The following is a 17,760-nucleotide window of genomic DNA, read 5'->3' on the forward strand; positions in this document are numbered from 1 at the left end:
GTGTGTGTGTGTGTGTGTGTGTGTGTGTGTGTGTGTGTGCGTGCGCGAGTTGGCACCGCCCTGACTGAAACGTGCCCCATGAGTGGCAGACTGGCTCAGGCTGTCCGGCTGGGAGGGAACAGAGCCCATTGCAGGGCCACCTCCCCGACAACACACACTCACACACACCTAATCCTATGCGCATTCCAGGCCGAGCATCTTCAGTCTCATTCCAAACTACCTGCTCTAAAAGAACAAAAAGAGAAAAGAAAAGAAAGACGAAAGAAAGAGTCAAGAGGTTTGGTTAGTGATACACAGTTGGGTTTAAAATCATTTACAGCTAACTTCATGGCGGAATGGCAGCAATTTAAAAGTATGCATTTAAGATAACTTTTGTTTGGTTGACTTAAAGAAAAAACGAAAAATAATCACAAAACACTGTGAAAATGAAAAGCAAACTATAAACTCTGCTGATGTGAAACCTCTGTCAGTCAATGCTGACACACACACACACACACACACACACACCATGTTGCGCTACCAGCGCACACTCACACCGACCTCCACACACACACACACACACACACACAACAAAATGCATCCACACAAACCACCTTGAATCATGGCACCTCTCATCATTCTCATAAGTGTCTGAAAATAAGGAAGTGCTATAACTAACCCCCCCCCAACAAATAATCACCTCCTGGGAGGCAATGAGATGAGTTAGGGAAAAAAAAATAGCAATCTTGTCTTTCAAAACGAAAAAGGGGAAAAAATATTTTAAGGGGGCAATGAATTCCATGGAGCTGAATAGGATGTTGGTACATGTTTTACTAAAGGAAATATAATGGCAGACTATTATTAGATCACATTAATCACGAGTGTGCCAAAGGCAGTGACAGCCGCGCTGAAAAGGATTGAAAACGCTGGTAATGGATATAAATTACCCATTGTGTGATAAAAGGATTTTTTTTCTTTGCTAAGAAGGTAAAAAAGGAATAAAAACACTGAAAGGGCCGCTAAAACGGGCGCGTACATATTTGGCGCGTGTGTATACGCATGTGAGTGTCCTGCTCGTCTGCGAGTGTGTAATGTGTAATAATACGGGGTTATCAGCGCAGGATTAAAATTTTAAGGGAATCAGATAGTGACAGTGAGGCCTCGCATTAAAAGGCGCCGGCGACAGAAAAGAGGGAAGGATTAAAAACAGATTAAATTGGTTTGTAGTGACGGAGATGAAAGCAAGGAGGAAGAGAGGGTGGGGGGGGGGAGTGTGTTTTGACAGAGGTCTGTCGGGCTTTTGGCACGGTGATAATGAGTCACATCTCCCGTGCACTGTTATTTATCGCCGACTTGGCTCACAAACAAAAGATCAATAATTTTGAGCAAATCTAATGTTGTCCTCGCCGCTAATGCGGTCGTCCATCACATCTGCCATCTCCACCGAGGAGATGGACTGATTCCCTGTTTATTTGGAGATCAAATGCAATTATATCACATGGTTCTAATAACAGAGGAACCCCCCCCCCCCACCACCACCACCACCATCCTCCCGACGCGAATATGTGCGTCGCCTTGGATCATGCCCATGCATATGTATATATAGACGCACAGACATGCACAAAGGTGTCACGTATGTGTAAATGATAATATATGTATGGAATGGGCGATGGGTTGCCGGGCCATTTTTTCGCATCAATCTTCATTTTCTCCCGCAGACCCTGCCTTTGAAATATGAAGTGTGTCAACCGCCCGTCCCCCTCCCGCGCAACACAGGAGGCGCACAAACATCCGTCAACAGCAACGCAACCCGACGTTCGCCAGTTAGCCCTGCAGCACGGAGAGATGAGAAGACAGCAGATCCTTCACTGACAACTAGCCCTGGGTGAGACACTTTCCAGCCACCTGAACTCAATCAGGCCCCGGCGGAGGCGGCATTTGGGTATTTCATTTCATCTCCGTCCCCTTAGTCACTCGAGGTGCGCTCTTGATTTATCTTGCGACGCCGGGAAAGGCAAATGGCGTCCGGAATCTGACATTGCTTTTGTGGTTATCGACAAAGCAGCTGCTTGTTTTTTTTGGGGGGCTCTTTCGACGTGGTTGAGCAGACACACTAATATGAGGGCCATCGGAGGTTTAATCCACTGCATCCACAGTGCACATGATATGCACCCCTCTCCGGGTGATGTCTACCAACTGTTGGCTGTGTACGCGAACCATTTGGGGACCTTCTCCGCCGTCTTTGGCACGCCCGAGATCAAACGCACTGACTGTAAAGCCAGTGGCAGGTGTAAGGCACTAAGCTCCTTCCCCCTTCTCCCTGGGTGAGGTGTGAGGAGCAAAACAATGACAGACAAAGGTCACCTGGCCCACTACGACCCACCCGCGGAGGTGTTGACCTGTCAAAAGCACCCCCGAGGCAGGAAGAAGAAAGGAGGCAAGGAAAGAAGGAAGGAAGAGATAGAAAGAAGAGTCTGCAACCAGAGCAGAGACACTGAAGCTGCAACCAAGGAAATGACAAATATGTACAAAACCTTTTCTTGTGGGATATTATGGGGTTATCAGAGTCATATTAGCTTCGGAACCTCTTTCAAAGTGACATCAGGAAGGGTTTTTTCACTTGATAACAAGTGCGAATAAAATGTTCCAGGGCTTGGGTGACCTTTTTTAAATGTTTTATTATTTTTAATAGATTGAGATAGATGTATTTACCTGATGTGTTGCGATACAAATAATGTTGTCCGCACATCAAACCAAAGATGTTGAATTCAAAACAATAGAAAGGAAATACTTTTGGTTCAAAAGCAATGAATCAACGATCTCTCTTTGTAGACTAATTAATCCTTTTCAACACCGCAACACACACATCAGCTGTCGGTGATGTTACGGTGATTTGTTGGTGGGTGTCCTGCATTCGCACAGGTTTCTTCAACAGGCTGCCTCAGAATCTGTTTTCTGGAATAGTGGCTCGATCCTGGGGTACGGGAGGTCAGGACCTTGGCAGGTGAAATAATAAAGCCCTGACATAAGGCAGAGAGCAGGGAGGCACACCACGACCCGGTGCAGCCCAAGGCACCACCCGGCTGCACCTAATTCTCCCTCTCACTTCCCCACTGTTGACCTACCAGACACCTACCAAGCATGGCAGACTTCCTCGATGTTCGGAGCGGCGCCAGGGCACCGCTAAAGGTCAACGCTCCTTGAAGCCGTGCAGATATCAGCAACAACGTGCTGTGTTTACACTACAGATTTTTAAATACAAATATGTATGTTTTTTAATACAATCACGAAGGCATGAAACAGACTACATCACCGGAAACGGTGTCAAGTGTTGTTTTTCAAGGAGCAGGCCATGAAATCGGAGAGGGGCTGTTATAAATAGCCCACAAATGCATGCAGGGATCGTCACCTAAACAGTTTTGTTTTTCTCTCCCTTCCCCCGTTTAATTGACATCCGTATATCAGTGGCACAAATGCAAATACGCAGAGACAAACGTGGTGTTAATGACACAGCTGCACACACTCATCACTTCTCTGGAACAAGAGTGACACGGGGGTTTGCACAAACGCGTAATAGTGGGTCATCGTCTCTGATTCACCCCCCCCCGGAGTCACATGAAAAGGTGGCGCGGTCCAATGCCGGAAAAAAAACGCATCTTCCACATGCTTCTTTACAATCCGTCTGCTGAAATATATTTGCACATGCGGAGGGAAGATGCGTCAGAGCTGTAAAGGTTGGGGGCGGATCTCAGCCGAATATGTAATAATTCACGGGTGAGGAATGATTCCGTGTGTAACGGCCACCTCCGATGTTGTCATGATCATTATTGTCACCGTCAGCATCACCATCATCATCAACACCGTCATCTGTAATCATCAAGCCCCTCAGGAGCCATATTTGGTTTCACAATGAATGTGACATGGGCCGTCGGTGGAGGGTGATGAAGCGGCGTGAGGATACGTTCACGCCAAGCGTGTCTGCAGCAGTTTAGATGAGCACCGGAGCATGGAGAACCAAAGTTCCTTTTCCTTCTGTTTTTCAGTGGGAACGGATGTATTCAAATAATGCTACCTCAAAACCTGATGACACCAAATAATTGAGTATTTGGTATCACCAGACTTCAGACCAAATTTAAATCTTATACCTCTTGTGGGATCGAGCCAAAACGGTCTCACGGCCGAGGCTTGGTTCGCTTAAAACTATGACGTTCTAAGTTCATCTCAAGCTTTTTTTTAACAAGTCGGGGACATGTTAAGTTTCCTCTCATTACATGCATAGTGTCTTTTCAAAACTAAACTTCTGTGTTCAAAGGAAACGTGCAGTTTCCGCTCATTAAACGCATACAGTCTCTTTTCAAAATAAACTTCCCACGTAGGTTTACTTAGTTTTGAGTTTTGCTTACGCAACTAAAGTACTTGGTCAGGTTTGTACAAGTATGTTTGCTGTAGTAAATAAGTAGGCTACCGTTGTTACATTACTGCCGTTGGTTAATTAACAAGTCACGTGACAAAATGAAGGTAGAATAAGTCAACAACGATTTGGATTCACACGGGACTCGAACAGCAGTCTTAGTGACTCATCGATCCTCGCCACACACCAACCCAAAGCAGACTTTCTAGCTCATTATACTTCGTGAGCTGTACCGTCTCTGACCGTCTAGTACTGATGTGGATGGGTTTACACTGGAGTAAGCTTGGTGCTTCTCACACACTATAGGGCGCCTCATATCAGAAGTGAATGGGCACTGACCAAAACGTAACTATAGTCACCTTACCATAATCCCTTCTTCCCCACACCTTAACCATACATAGTTGCCATCCGCACGTATATCAGAAAGAAAGAATTTTAAAAAAGTTGCCATTGTTGTTGTTCTCTGGCAAAAGTGTTCTGTGTTTGACAGGTTACCGAAACTCTTTTCACACCTGCTGAGTCTGTGTAACCTGCACTCCTGGTGCAGGATGAAGTCAATGATTTGCAGTAATGTTAGCAGCTTCATGTCAGAGATGACTAAAGATGTGAATGCATCGCTCACACCGTTCAAACACATCAGTTCATTTTATTGTACCGTCAATAAAAACGTTGCAGTAAGTCTTGAACTTTCTGAGACTACAGACTGTATCAAGTGTGATGATTATTAGGGTGGCAACACTGGAAAATGATGCAAATCTTAACTTTTTTTTATCATCTCTTTATGAAAACATAGAAAATATACTTTTTCATTTTGACAGTTTTTGATTATTTTCTTTTTATTTTACTCGTCTCCCTTGGCGGCAGCATTTAGGGGTGAGGAAATCCTTCTGACACGTATAATCTACTTCAGACTGACACCAGCCAGCGCTGCTATCGGTGCGTCCCTATCTCACGGAGCAGACTGTGTGCGCGAAGCAGTCTGGGAGCCGGGGCTAGACTGACACCGGCAACGGCAGCCTTTGGTTTCCCAGCACCTAACGCTCCCATCGCAGCCCGCGTATCGCCTGTGGGATTTCGGCGCCCTAAAGAGTCATGTCAAAGATCTCGACAACGTGTGACGTCTCCCTCAGCCACTGCTGTCATGTTCCCCCTCTGCTTCTCACTTCCACCCCCTCCCCACCACCACCCCCTCTCTTATTCTTCTTTGCGAGCCTCTCTTGACTCTGGTTTTGAGCAGGAGACTTTCTCCCTGAGCGTTTTAAGTTGTCATTTTTTTAAACACACATATCAAAGCCAGGAGTAAAGGGGGGGGGGGTAAGACAGATGTTTCTCTTATGTCTTTCTACTCGAGTACAATGGAGCTTTGGAAAGGAAAGAGAGAGCGAGAGAGAAGTGAAAATACATTTGTAAAGATCTTTTTGCGATCCACATCCTTTCTCCTGACGACTGGCAATACATCATTTGTATTGATGCAATATTAAATTTCAATATCGCATGTCAAAAGGTACAAAATGATAGATCATAGCCTAACAAAATAAATTATTAAAGGCCTACCCCGGCTGCGCTATCGGCTTCTCTTACAATCAGCTGTGTCAGAAGAGTGCAGTTGGTGATACTGGCAGCATTTCAAAGCTTTGTCGTTTTCTCTTTTTTTCTTTTTTTTTTCCAGCCGCATCCCAGCATTCTTAATCTAGCTTTCTGTCACTTATTAATGTTCCCAAGGAACTTAAAAAAACCACAGATCTTTCCCTCCCAATAATCAGAGGCTTAACTCACGTCCTTTTATTTCTCCAGTAAAAAAAAAAAAAGAAATCTTAAAAAAAATAAATGAGTAAAGTCCTAATTAAATATTGAATATTGAACAGAAGATAAGGATAAGACAATATGTTGAGCTTTGTTAAGATATGTGAAGAGCAGAGCGGAGGGGAGGCGGTGACTCATTCTGTGCGGTATGATTTATGTGCTCTTTATGTGCTCTGCGACCCTGTACGTTTATCTCTATATTCCCCCGTCTCACGGACTGACTCCTCGGCCATCTCCGCCGCCTCGCCACAATAACGCCGTGTACCGGACCTCGTGGCTGATTCTAATTTACAACCCGGGTCAAAGGTTGCATCTTCGACGCCTCGCCGAGTTGTGGTTTTGACGGGAAAAAGAGAGCGTGGCAGAGGACAGAGAAGGAAAGATGTGCTTTTATGTAGAAACGAGCGGATTTAAAACATCCTGAACGTTTCCCCAAAACATCTTAAGGCTAACATGATTGTAAAATCCATCTTACGAACCGTCTTAAGCTTCAGAGGCGTTCCCCAAAAGCATCCCGACAACGTAGAGACACAATTAGAAATAATCGCACGCACTATTACGAGGCTATGTTTTCATTTGTTTATCGCTTTCATGCAGAACATTAAACATTTACATCCTCAGCAGTTTCTGACGTATGCATCTTAACATTTAGCATGGTTATAGACAATTAAATACGCACTTCATAGTGTATTTATCCAGTATCATCTTCAGCCCCACGGACAGCCGGCAGTAAGAAGCTCTTAAGGGCACGCACACGCACTCCTTCCTAAGTACTGCTTTGGGAAATGCATGAAGACATTTAAGAGCATTTGTACAAACACTCTTAGAAACGTTCTGAACTTCTCAGATCAATCTTATTCATTTAAATAATTAGTGATACCGAACATTCCGAGGCACCAGCATGATGAAAAATGTGAGGCTTTTTAGCTTCAAGCAATGGGTTACAGAACAACCAACTGTTGTCACGGTGATTTGGGGATCTTAAAGAGGTAGGGCTGCACAATCGATAATAATCGTGCTTCAGATTTTGGTTTCCCACAATCAAATGAGCACGATCGACTACGATACTGACATTTAAAATGCGAGGTCTGCTCACGGAGAAAACTCCGCTGTGTATGAAATCAAGCGCTTTCTAATCTAACAGCCAGCCAGCGGGGAGCGATCCAGATGTTTTGGCTTCACTTTTGGGGATCTGTCATGCGCACCGCACCCTACTACGGCAGCCTGTGAGAAACATTCCTGAATGTTGGGGTCCAGAGTAAAAGAGTGGACACACACACACTGTATACTGCACTGAAATCAGGAGAAGAAGAACCTTATATTGAGTCTTATTTTGATTTGTACATAAGCAGGACATGTAGAACAAGATGGAAATGACAGCAGTGCTGCTGGGAGACCACTTCACTGGGTAGAAAGCAGGCGGTAGCTCCGGGAGACGGACCTCGAGTTAGAACGGGCAAACCTCAGCGCCGGGAGTCACAGCAGGGCTGCTACCGCATCGACAGAAAGTTTGCTCATCCGGCGGGGAGTCGGGGCAGATCAAAAGATAGCAGAGTTATTTCAACATGCTCTCAGAGCTTCATTCGTCTCATTCGTTTTCATGAGTTCATTAGTTTGGTTGAATTTTGCGTATTCTTGTCCTGCTGTTAGTCAGTCGGTGGCTTCTTGTTTTATACATCTGATGTAGACGGTACAGACCTAGTAGTAGAGGTGAAATGGTGACTCCTATTTGTTTCGTATGTGGCCAGGTATAACATACACTTTCATGTTTTTCTTTCAAAGGTTGCACAGGTTTCGCCTGTAAGTACTTCTGTAGCAGCAAGTAGCTACATCAGCCATGTAAAGCACAATATATTCAAGTAGGAACGTCACTGTGCACGTTCCATTAAAAGGACACAGCTGCACGGATCCGGCTGCGGCAACGCTTGCAAGTACATTTCAGCTGTGGGCTCCGATCCCAAAGACCAAAAATGCCATACTCGATTGGCTGAAGCGCGGTGAAATACGGAGCAGAAGGGCCGAGCTATACGCTTATTTCTGTGGGCTTGCGACCCTGCGCGGCTGTTAATTCTCCTGTGCATGTGTGATGTCCTGAATCCCTAACCCCCCGGAGGTTTTAATTGCAGTGTCCAGATTGCCGGGGCTGGTTAGGGCCTGGCGACCCCCATGAGAAGTCACAGCCTCCATTTAGCTTCCAGATCCCATGCATATGAACACAGGGCCCCCCGTGTTAGCGTGCTAGCACTGGCTGGCAAAAATTCAATTTTCATCCCCCTTTTGTATCCAAGCCTGCTGTCTTGCCCTAACGATGCTCTCTCATTCTCTCCCTCCACACCCCCCCAACGCTCCCCTTCTTTTGCCTTCTCCCTTCAACAACAGAACACAGTGGAGTCGTTAGGACCCTCTCTTCATTACTTCAAAAAACCAATCATTAGACACCAGAGTATATACGTAATTAGAAAATCACTTCCTTTGCAATCCCGGCTAAGTAGTTTACATACTGTAATTACAGGGACAAAATCAATTTTTAATCATTTCACTGATTGGGCTCATCAGCTCAGTAGGAACATTGTATCCTGCTTGTTGTGCGAAAGCAACATCTGGGCTAAAACAATTACCCTTTTGTGTTCCAGAGCGGCTCTGAAAATGCCTCGCTGTCACTTCCCCCTGTCGTGGACGCTCTCTTTCTGTCTCTATCCGTCTCCAGACGCCTTCTTTTTCCCGTTCGCCCTCATCTTTCTGTCTTTCTCCTGCTCCCTTTCCTTTCTTTTTTTTCTCTCGCTCCCTCACTTCTCTCTCTCTCTCTCTATTTCTCTTTCACTCCCTGCCCTTGACTTGGACATGGAGGATCACATTTAAAGCTTTATAAATCAATACGCTATAATAAGCTGCTCTTGACAGAGGGGGAGAGAAAGGAGGGAGGAAAAAAAAAACATATTGCTTTTTTAACACCTCGTGTGTTTTTTTGTTTTTTTCATACCCCTGTTGTTATTGTCATTGTTGTTTTTCTTTTTACATTGTTGCCTTTTAGGAAACAGATTGTGTTTGGCCCTCCAGAAATATCACCTTATTATCATGTTTTCTGTACGCTGTGTGAAAGTGGGGGGAGGGATATGACGATAACAAATATGTAAAGGCAGAAGTGAAGAAGAAGTGAGACATGAACACATAAACTGCGTCTTCTTGTCCTGGTATGTTTCACCCTTCACCGGCTAATAAAACGCTTTGTATTCTTGTCTGAGAGAGACCCGATCGATCCGCATTAGTCTGAACTCTCTCTCTTTCACTTTGAAAACTCAGGAAATCAGATTTCAGAGGGGGGGGGGGAGAAGAAGAAGAAGAAAAAAAAATCGGTTAATGCATTGATCACTCGGGCTGTATGCAAATCACACTTGCCTCTATTTTTTTGCTGATCAATAGCATTAATTAACGGCTTAGTTTTAACGGCACCCCCCCAATGACGTTAGACACCGTTGTCGACCTCAGAAATCATCTTCCCCCGCCTCCCCGTCCCTCTGTAGCCATGGAAATGAACGGCGCGTGGCAGGGGCCATAAATCAGGAAATCCAATTTGACCATGAGCTCCAGTACTAACGGTAAAATATGAGCGCTAACACAGCACACAGGTAGATCACCTCGTATCGGCAACAATATTATTTATTTATGACGGAAAAACTAAGAAGGAAAACAAAGTTTACACGAGTGCAGTTTTCTCTGGAACTGTTTTAAAGTGAACTCGTCACGAGGAGTACAGAAAGAGCCCGTGAAGAAGGAGCTTTCTAAAGAGAAAGAGAAAGCCTGATGATGATGATGATGATACTGTCAGGGCTGTCCCAGTTTGGACTTGAGGATTCTGGTTCATAACAGAAGGCCTGTGTTACAAACTGGGGGGGGTGAGGAATTTGAAATATGGGAGAATTACCCAGGTGACGGACGATGTACAGTAATGACAAAATGCTTCCAAGTTGCATTGTCAAAATTGTAGGGTCCTGTTTTTGTTTGGAGCTTGCCCCGTCGAGGGACTGCACGTCATTATAGTCCAGCCTGTGCTACTTTGATTCTGACCATTCTCATTTGAACCTGTTTCACAAAAGCCCCCAAAGCAACACTAAATCACTGCATTGGCCCTTTTTAAGGGAGTTCCACTTGTTTTGACACAGTCCTTGGGATGGAGTATTTTAAGAAATAAAATAATGATATTTCCCACTGGACACCACGGTTGCTGTATTTTTAAAACTTTATTTAAGATTAATACACCAACAAATAGCCAAGTACTGTATGTCATGGTGAGTGTGTGTGTGTGTGTGGGTATGTTCGTGTTTGGGTATGGCGGCGGGGGGGGGCGGGGCTCTGTGTTAACCAGCCTAGCTGCTGCTGCCAGGGATGCTAGTGTGGGATTAATAATGGACACTTTCTGAAATTATTATTATTCCCAAAATGCTCTTTTGTGATTTGCTTTGAAGGACGTGTGTGTGAGTTGGGGGGGGGGATGTTAAGTGAGTAGGGGGAGGTAGTTGGTGAAGGGGGTTTGAGTGTGTGTGTGGGGGGGGGGGACACTTGCCTGCTCATTTGGAGAGCTTTTCCAATTATACAATTAGTCAGGAATGTAGGCCAGCGGCCTCGGTGCTCCTCCTGCTCCCCGACCCTGGATAGTAAGTGCCCTCGCCTCACTTTGTATTTATCTGTCTCTTTCACGTTTGTCAAGAAATACACGACTAGAGACAGACTTTTAAAAAAGAAAAAAATCTATAACTTGTAACTGTGGATATGAAGTGAAAGTGGCATCAGCTCGCCTTCCAGGAGATGGCTGAAGCGGGCGGCGTCCAAGAGGAGCTGCGCTAACAAACGCATGACCTTCTGTGTGAACTGGGTTGTGTGTGAACGTCCGCGGCAGTGCACCGCAGCGTTAATGGATAAAGTCACGGGGTCGGGGCTTCTCCGATCAAATGCTGTTTGTTGTGTTGAATGGCTGTTTTTGTAAACGCACTACCAACTCCCCACATGCCCCCAAAACCCGCCACGTTGGGAAGAAGAGCGTGTTGTTGGATAGCTGGTTTTGGGATTGAACAAACGCACACAATGCTAACTGCTTTTGATTCCTTTTCTTTTCTGGGACAGAGTGATATGATAAATTGATTTATGATGAAGGATGTTTAATAATTTAGCCCCTTTCTGACTGCCCCCTCACTCTTGCCTGCCTGCTATAGAGTGTGTCGCGCTGGGTTTAATATGAAGCAACAACAACAGCCAAGTGCCATCTGTTGGCATGCAGATTTTCTGTAATCTCTCTTTACTGATTACAACAATGACTACACAAACCTCTTAAATAATTATCCCACAATGTAAAAAAAAAAAGAAAAATAATTATAATCATTAACTCCCACCAAGTCTGCCACTCCTCCAGCAAATGAAGGCTGTCAGAGAGAGAGAGAGAGAGAGATAAAGAGAGAGACAAGAGTGAGAGAGAGTTGTTCTTCTGCTGTGATGCCAATCACGTCTTATTTATACCAGCGGGGCAGAGTACCACACAGCAGTGACAATCTTAACCCAACAACAGTGAAGAGGAAACGGTGGGAAAATTGACCCCTCTTCACCCACCACCCCTGCACCTTATGTTGTTCTTTTCTGTCTCCTTGAGGAGCTAAAATCATCCAGACATGGGAGTGCTGGTTAGATTGTGTAGTTTGTCTGACAGCAGGTTCAATGTCAGCTTTTGGTGTAAATCACTAAGAATTAGAAGGAGAAAAAAATGTTTCTGCCTAGACCCCATTTTGCTTCAAATCTTAAGAATCACACAGGACGAAATCCATTTTGTCACTCACAAAACAACATGTATGACCGTTCTATTGAACGTTGTAAAATGGTTGCAGCTTTCAACCATAGACTGTATATAAGAAATGGACATTGTCATCGTGACCTCACCCATTGGTTTGTGGACTGCCAAGTTCGGCGACTATGCCGTCGCCAGTTTGGTGTTTTTTTAACCGATGAACGGAAGTTACCATATTTGGAATACGAAGGAGTGACGTAGAGATGTACATGACTCTGGTAGCGGCAGCGACCTGTTAGTCGCAGTAAGCTTGCCCTAAAGCATACTCCTCTTTATGGTCTATTTGACTCTAAATGGACCATCATTTACTAAATGAACATCATGCTGTATTGAAGAAGACTTGAAACTATAGATTGAGACCATAAACTCATGTTTACAATGTTTACTGAGGTAATAAATCAAGAGAGAAAGTAGAGTAATTTTCTCATAGACTTCTATACAATCTGACTTATTTTTGCAACCGGAGGAGTCGCCCCCTGCTGGTCAGTAGAGAGAATGCAAGTTTGCGTTGGCTTCACTTGGCAGAACTGGAGGCTGCCGACTGCTTAAAACGCATGGTTAACGTATTGAAACGGAAGTAGCTAAAAAAATACTAGGTAAAATCAGGTTTACGGGTTAAAATAAGTATGTTTGTTACATAAAGCACTGATCGCTTAGGTGACCTGGTTACGTACGTGACTTAAAATCAGTAAATGTTGACTTTTTGGTTTCACACGGGACACGAACATCAGTCTCCTGGGTGAAAATCCTGTGCTGGTTGGACCTGTCCTTCCAAATATATCAATTTCATTGTGTCTGGCAATAAAATTGTGTCAATAGTGTCCAAATCTTTTCATTAGTATAGGGTTTCCAAATGCAAGATTTTAACCTATTAAAATGCACTTTAATATATTTTCATCAATCAGTCAGAGGTGAAAGAAGTCTAAGTAAAAGTAGCAAAAATGATATTATATATGAAACATTATGCAGCAGAATGACCTGTCAGTGTTGTTAACTTCCCTAATTAACTTTTTAGGTCGTAAAAATGCATCATGTTTGATAAGCTAATCATGTATTTTATGTAAAATATGAATATGCAAAGTAACTACTGACTGTAGCTGTTAAATAAATGTAGTGGAGTGAACAGTACAATATTTACCTCTGAAATGTGGTGGAGTTAAAGTATAAAGTGGCATGAAAATGGAAACTCTTCAAGTATAAGTATCTAATACTTGTAATGAAGTACATTACGGTAGATGTACTTAATTGCTTCACACGGCTTCTATAGAATCAAATTCATTGGAAGTAACTGCCGTTACCCGTTTTTCCAGCAACAGGTTTGGTATGTCAAGGTTTAATGTGTGTGTGTGTGTGCCGGTCTGTTTATGAATCTCCTTCCCAATAAGTCATCTATGTGTGTGTGTGTGTGTGTGTGTGTGTGCATCTTCAAGTTTGTGTGTTGAGTGCTTTGTGTGAGAAATGGTGTGAGAATACGTCAAGGGGAGCATGTGTTAGCTCTGCTTCCAATATGAGGGAAATCTGTGCCACATACCTCCGATATGACACAAGCCAAAACGACATGACTCACCCATGCTATATTTGATTAATAAAACTACAGCCGGCGAAATGTGTTTCAAAACAGCAGATCATTACCGAGGCGCGGCTTGACTGGAGAAATGTAGCATCGTATCATCGTTATTATTAAGGTACGAAGAAAAAATGTGTGTGTGTGTGCGTGTGTGGAGCATCTGATACGATCAAAAAATCATATCTGAATGTTACATTTGTGGTTAAACATGTCTTCATTTTTCACTTTTAGTGAGGCATATGTGAACGCGGGGCGATGATTCAGATCCAGCTCGGCGTGGCCTGAAGAGGACAGCTGCCACATATGTTTAGTCCCTGCTGCTCCAAATCTTATAATAAGTGTTATAACATGAATTTCCCAGCTTCAAGAGAAAAGGTTTGCCATTGATTAGCACTTTACAGGCAATCCATTTTTACAAACCGGCCTGACCCCCGCTCGTCTCGTTTCCCAGGAAGCCGACTCTCAGGACGATGGTCTGTTACGAATTAAAGGAATCTGGAGGAGTGTGGAGTGGGTGAGTAATTATTGGAGAGAGGCAGAAGGGAAGAGGAGCGATGTGTATAGATTGAAGGGGGAGCGGAGACGAAGGTGAGGCGTAACAGTCGCGGCGGCGACGATGGAGGGCTGATTACAAACGACCAGGCGGGATGGAGCGTCCCTAACCCCCCACGAAAGCGGACGTATCTCTCAGTCGTACTTCTCGTCTGATCTCCCATCTTTCACCGACACACACGCGGAGACACAACGGACAGTGCGCACGCTATAACGGGCCCATCGCCGTGAGAGACGGGGGTGGCCACGCTCCTCCGGCTCCAGGAATAATGGCTGGCACCTGTTAACCACGTCACCTCTGTTTGCTAATTGTCTCCTTGAGCTACATAGAGAGGAATTGACAGCGTTGTGGCTTTTTGACAGGTGGGGAGTGTGCGTGTGTGTGTGTGTGTGTGGAGGTGGGGGAGGGTACTCTTGGTCAATGCATGATGAAAGGACTGGCACTAAACTTATCGTTCTTGGAGCAGCACGTTTTACCTTGGAAACTGCAACTGTAATGTGGGAGAAAATACATTTCCCTCAAAATGTAACTGTGAATGCAGTTTAGCTGTGTGGGAACATCATTTTTAGCAGACAGGGCTGGTCCGAGACATGTTTAGCCTAGCTTAGCTTAGCACAACAACTGAGAGCAGAGGGAAACAGCTAGCCTATATCTTCTGTATTTTAGACTAAATAAGTAGTTTGCTCACATGTCTGACAATTAACAGCTGGGCCTTGTAAGAGCAAACGTGAGTTTTGATTTTATAATATTCTGTTAAGGGGCACAATATAACAGTTTCAGAGTTATGGAATTCTGAACAAAATCCAGGTGATTCTACAATGGTACAATTTGTCAAGACAATTTTAGTTCCGATGGTCCTGAAGTTGTATTTTTCTTGCTTTTTCCTCCCGATTCAACTCTTTGTGCTCATAAAAATAGGCAATACGTATTCTGAACCGTCTCTCCTGGAAGCAGGAAAAAAAAAAGATATCTGTCTAGCATATTGTTTCCCATATATTCAGAGCATTTCTATAAGTCTAGTTGGCAAAATATACAGATTTGATAAGCCAGCGCTGATCGACGCTTTCGTCCATGAAAATGACAAACATCTTAAAGAAATGATCTCGCTGATCGCATCGTCACAATTTCAGGAGACTTTCCCAGTTAATCTTTAATGAATCTTCAAATTAATATTCTAAGATAATCATCTCAATAGTTCTGCATCTGGACAGCCAATATTTGGAGCAAGTAGCTCGTGAAAGTCAGGTTGTAAAACTAAGTAGGCCACATCTGTTATTTCAATGTCTCAGATACATTTAATCAACATTTCATATCTTCTGTTGCTCATCTCATTTTGAGGTTGCAGCAGGTTGTGAGCATTTCTTAGGCTCCTCCTAAAATCTGTAGTGTCGCCTTTTCAGCTGACAAAAGGTGATCAATTGATTTTCTAAGTCTTTGTTTTTCTTTACGAATGTAGTTATTTGAAAAAGCTAAAGCTAAGCAGATTTGAAAGAATTCTGATTCAAAATGCAGATAGGACACCAGGCTTGAATCCGATAAAAAGACCCCCCAACACTAACTAGCATTAGCAGTAGCATGATTCAGAGGTTCCACACATAATACCTTCTTGACAACATGGAAAAAAAAACATCTCCAAAAGATGATTTAATTCTGCAGATTTTGCGAGACAAAAGTGAGTTGGTTACATGTGTTCACTTGAACAAGAACAGTTAGTCTCCCCTTGTAAATTTCAGATCGTGTGTGACATTCATTCAGCCGCCATCCACACAGTTAATGTATCATATTTACATAGTGTGCATGCATGTGACATGTGTACATTCTGATAAAATCCAAAAAGCCTATCCACGGTTTATTGCTGAAAAGTTGCCAATAGTGATGTCACAATACCAAAAATTAAGTAGACGATACCAAGACCAGTGAAATTCCACAATTCTGGAGACCCAATTCTGGAGCCACGGTAACAAACAAAACAATAAATCCCATTTAATTCAACCTAAACTCCTTAATTACTGTGTGCATACTGTTTTATGCTGATTCATTGTTAATCCCTGATGATCTGCCCCAAAGTTTATCACCAAAAAGGAAATTTTATAAGATTACATTTGAACACATCATTATAACGGTATAATGTATCTTCAACAAACATCAGTTTTACTGATTAGAGCTTGAACGCATCATAATGCAACTCGATGCAACCTCCATGCATGAGTTGATAGCAGGACTGTGCTTTCCAGCTGCTGCTAACAGCTAACTTTACTAGCTCCTCTCCAGCCGATTTCAACACAGATTTGTTGCTCACGTTGTAGCATTATCTGGAACTTTTTCCTAACGTCCCCGAGATGACAGGACGAAGTGAGTCTCGAGCCGTGATCCTCTGTATCTGAATGGTACCGGCGGCATCGTAGAGAAACGAGTACCGACGCATTTTTAGAGTTTTGGCATCGACTTGGTACCGAAGCGTTGGTTCTCGTGACATCCCTAGTGTGCCCATTCATTTTATATGTCTGGCCGCAAAAAAAAAGGAACTCTCTTCTATAACTTCGATGTCCTCCAAAAGCAAGCCACCGGCCCACCAACAGACGCTGCAAAGGGCAGCGCTTACAGATACCCAATGTCTCGTTAGTGTGACGCGTGGCACAGCCAAAAGATCGCGCGCCCCCCCCGCCCCGGATAAATAAATATTCAATACGAAAAAAACAAAAGATGCATGCATATGTAAGTGTGACAGACACCTTTAATATCCTCCCCCCTTCCCTGTGTTCAATCAGTGTGATCGTACCTGTGTGACTGCTGCCGCTCCAATGAATGCCGGATGTCAGGAAGATCGCCGACAGCTCCACGGAAGGCGGGACGACAAGGGCCTGAAAACAAAGCACACACAGGAAATTCACAGTCGCCCGCATTTGAAGCTTGACAAGTTTGCAACACTGGCGACAGATGAGCAATAACCATTAACACATTGTGCATTGATTCCCCCCCCCCCCCCCCCCCCCCAAAAAAAAACAAATCCCCCACATCATTATTGTTCCTCAGGACTTCCTGTGAGGATGTGATGTCATCTACACATCCATGAGTCATCTAAAAACAAATATGTATTTGCGTGTGTGTCACTTTTTGACTTTTTTTTCCTTCTTTTTCTTCTCATTAATTACTTTTTTATTTTGACATTGTAATATCCAGTTCCAGACGAGGGAATCATAGCGGGGACACATAAAAAGATGTCCAAGGTTTATCATTTGTTTAGTTCAAAAAATGTTACGGTAAAAAAACAACAAGAAAAAAAAAGCAGAATGGGAAGCTTTGTTCTCAGAAAACAGAAAACTGTGAGAGGAGCACAACGCAGCGCAGCAGAGGATGTTATCTGATCCAGCCTTGAAGCCGCCGCCGCCGACGCTTAGCGGCAGAAAAATAATCAAGCGACTCAAAAGTATGTGAAGTGAAAGGCTGACACTCCCCTTTAAAGTAGCATGTAGCTCTGTAACCCTGTGAGTGGCATTTAAAGCTGAGGCCTCACAAAGAGACATCGAGCAGCTGACGACACGACGTTTGATTGTCATGATTCATGAAAGTATAGAGGATGTATTTCTAAACCCTTCAGAAAGTTTAATGCTTAATTA

At 43.8% G+C, this 17,760-nt stretch overlaps 1 protein-coding gene across 1 annotated transcript in view; it reads right to left on the bottom strand.

Annotated features, from left to right (window-relative positions):
* The window catches only part of znf536 (zinc finger protein 536), a 224,436-nt gene that overhangs the window by 181,773 nt on the left and 24,903 nt on the right, over positions 1 to 17,760 (bottom strand). Inside the window, 1 exon segment of the mRNA XM_031846060.1 lies at positions 16,923 to 17,004. The gene's annotated coding sequence lies outside the window, so the exon portion shown is untranslated.

This window comes from Anarrhichthys ocellatus, unplaced genomic scaffold, assembly GCF_004355925.1.
Source record: "Anarrhichthys ocellatus isolate YVR2014 unplaced genomic scaffold, GSC_Weel_1.0 scaffold6, whole genome shotgun sequence".
NCBI lineage: Eukaryota > Metazoa > Chordata > Actinopteri > Perciformes > Anarhichadidae > Anarrhichthys > Anarrhichthys ocellatus.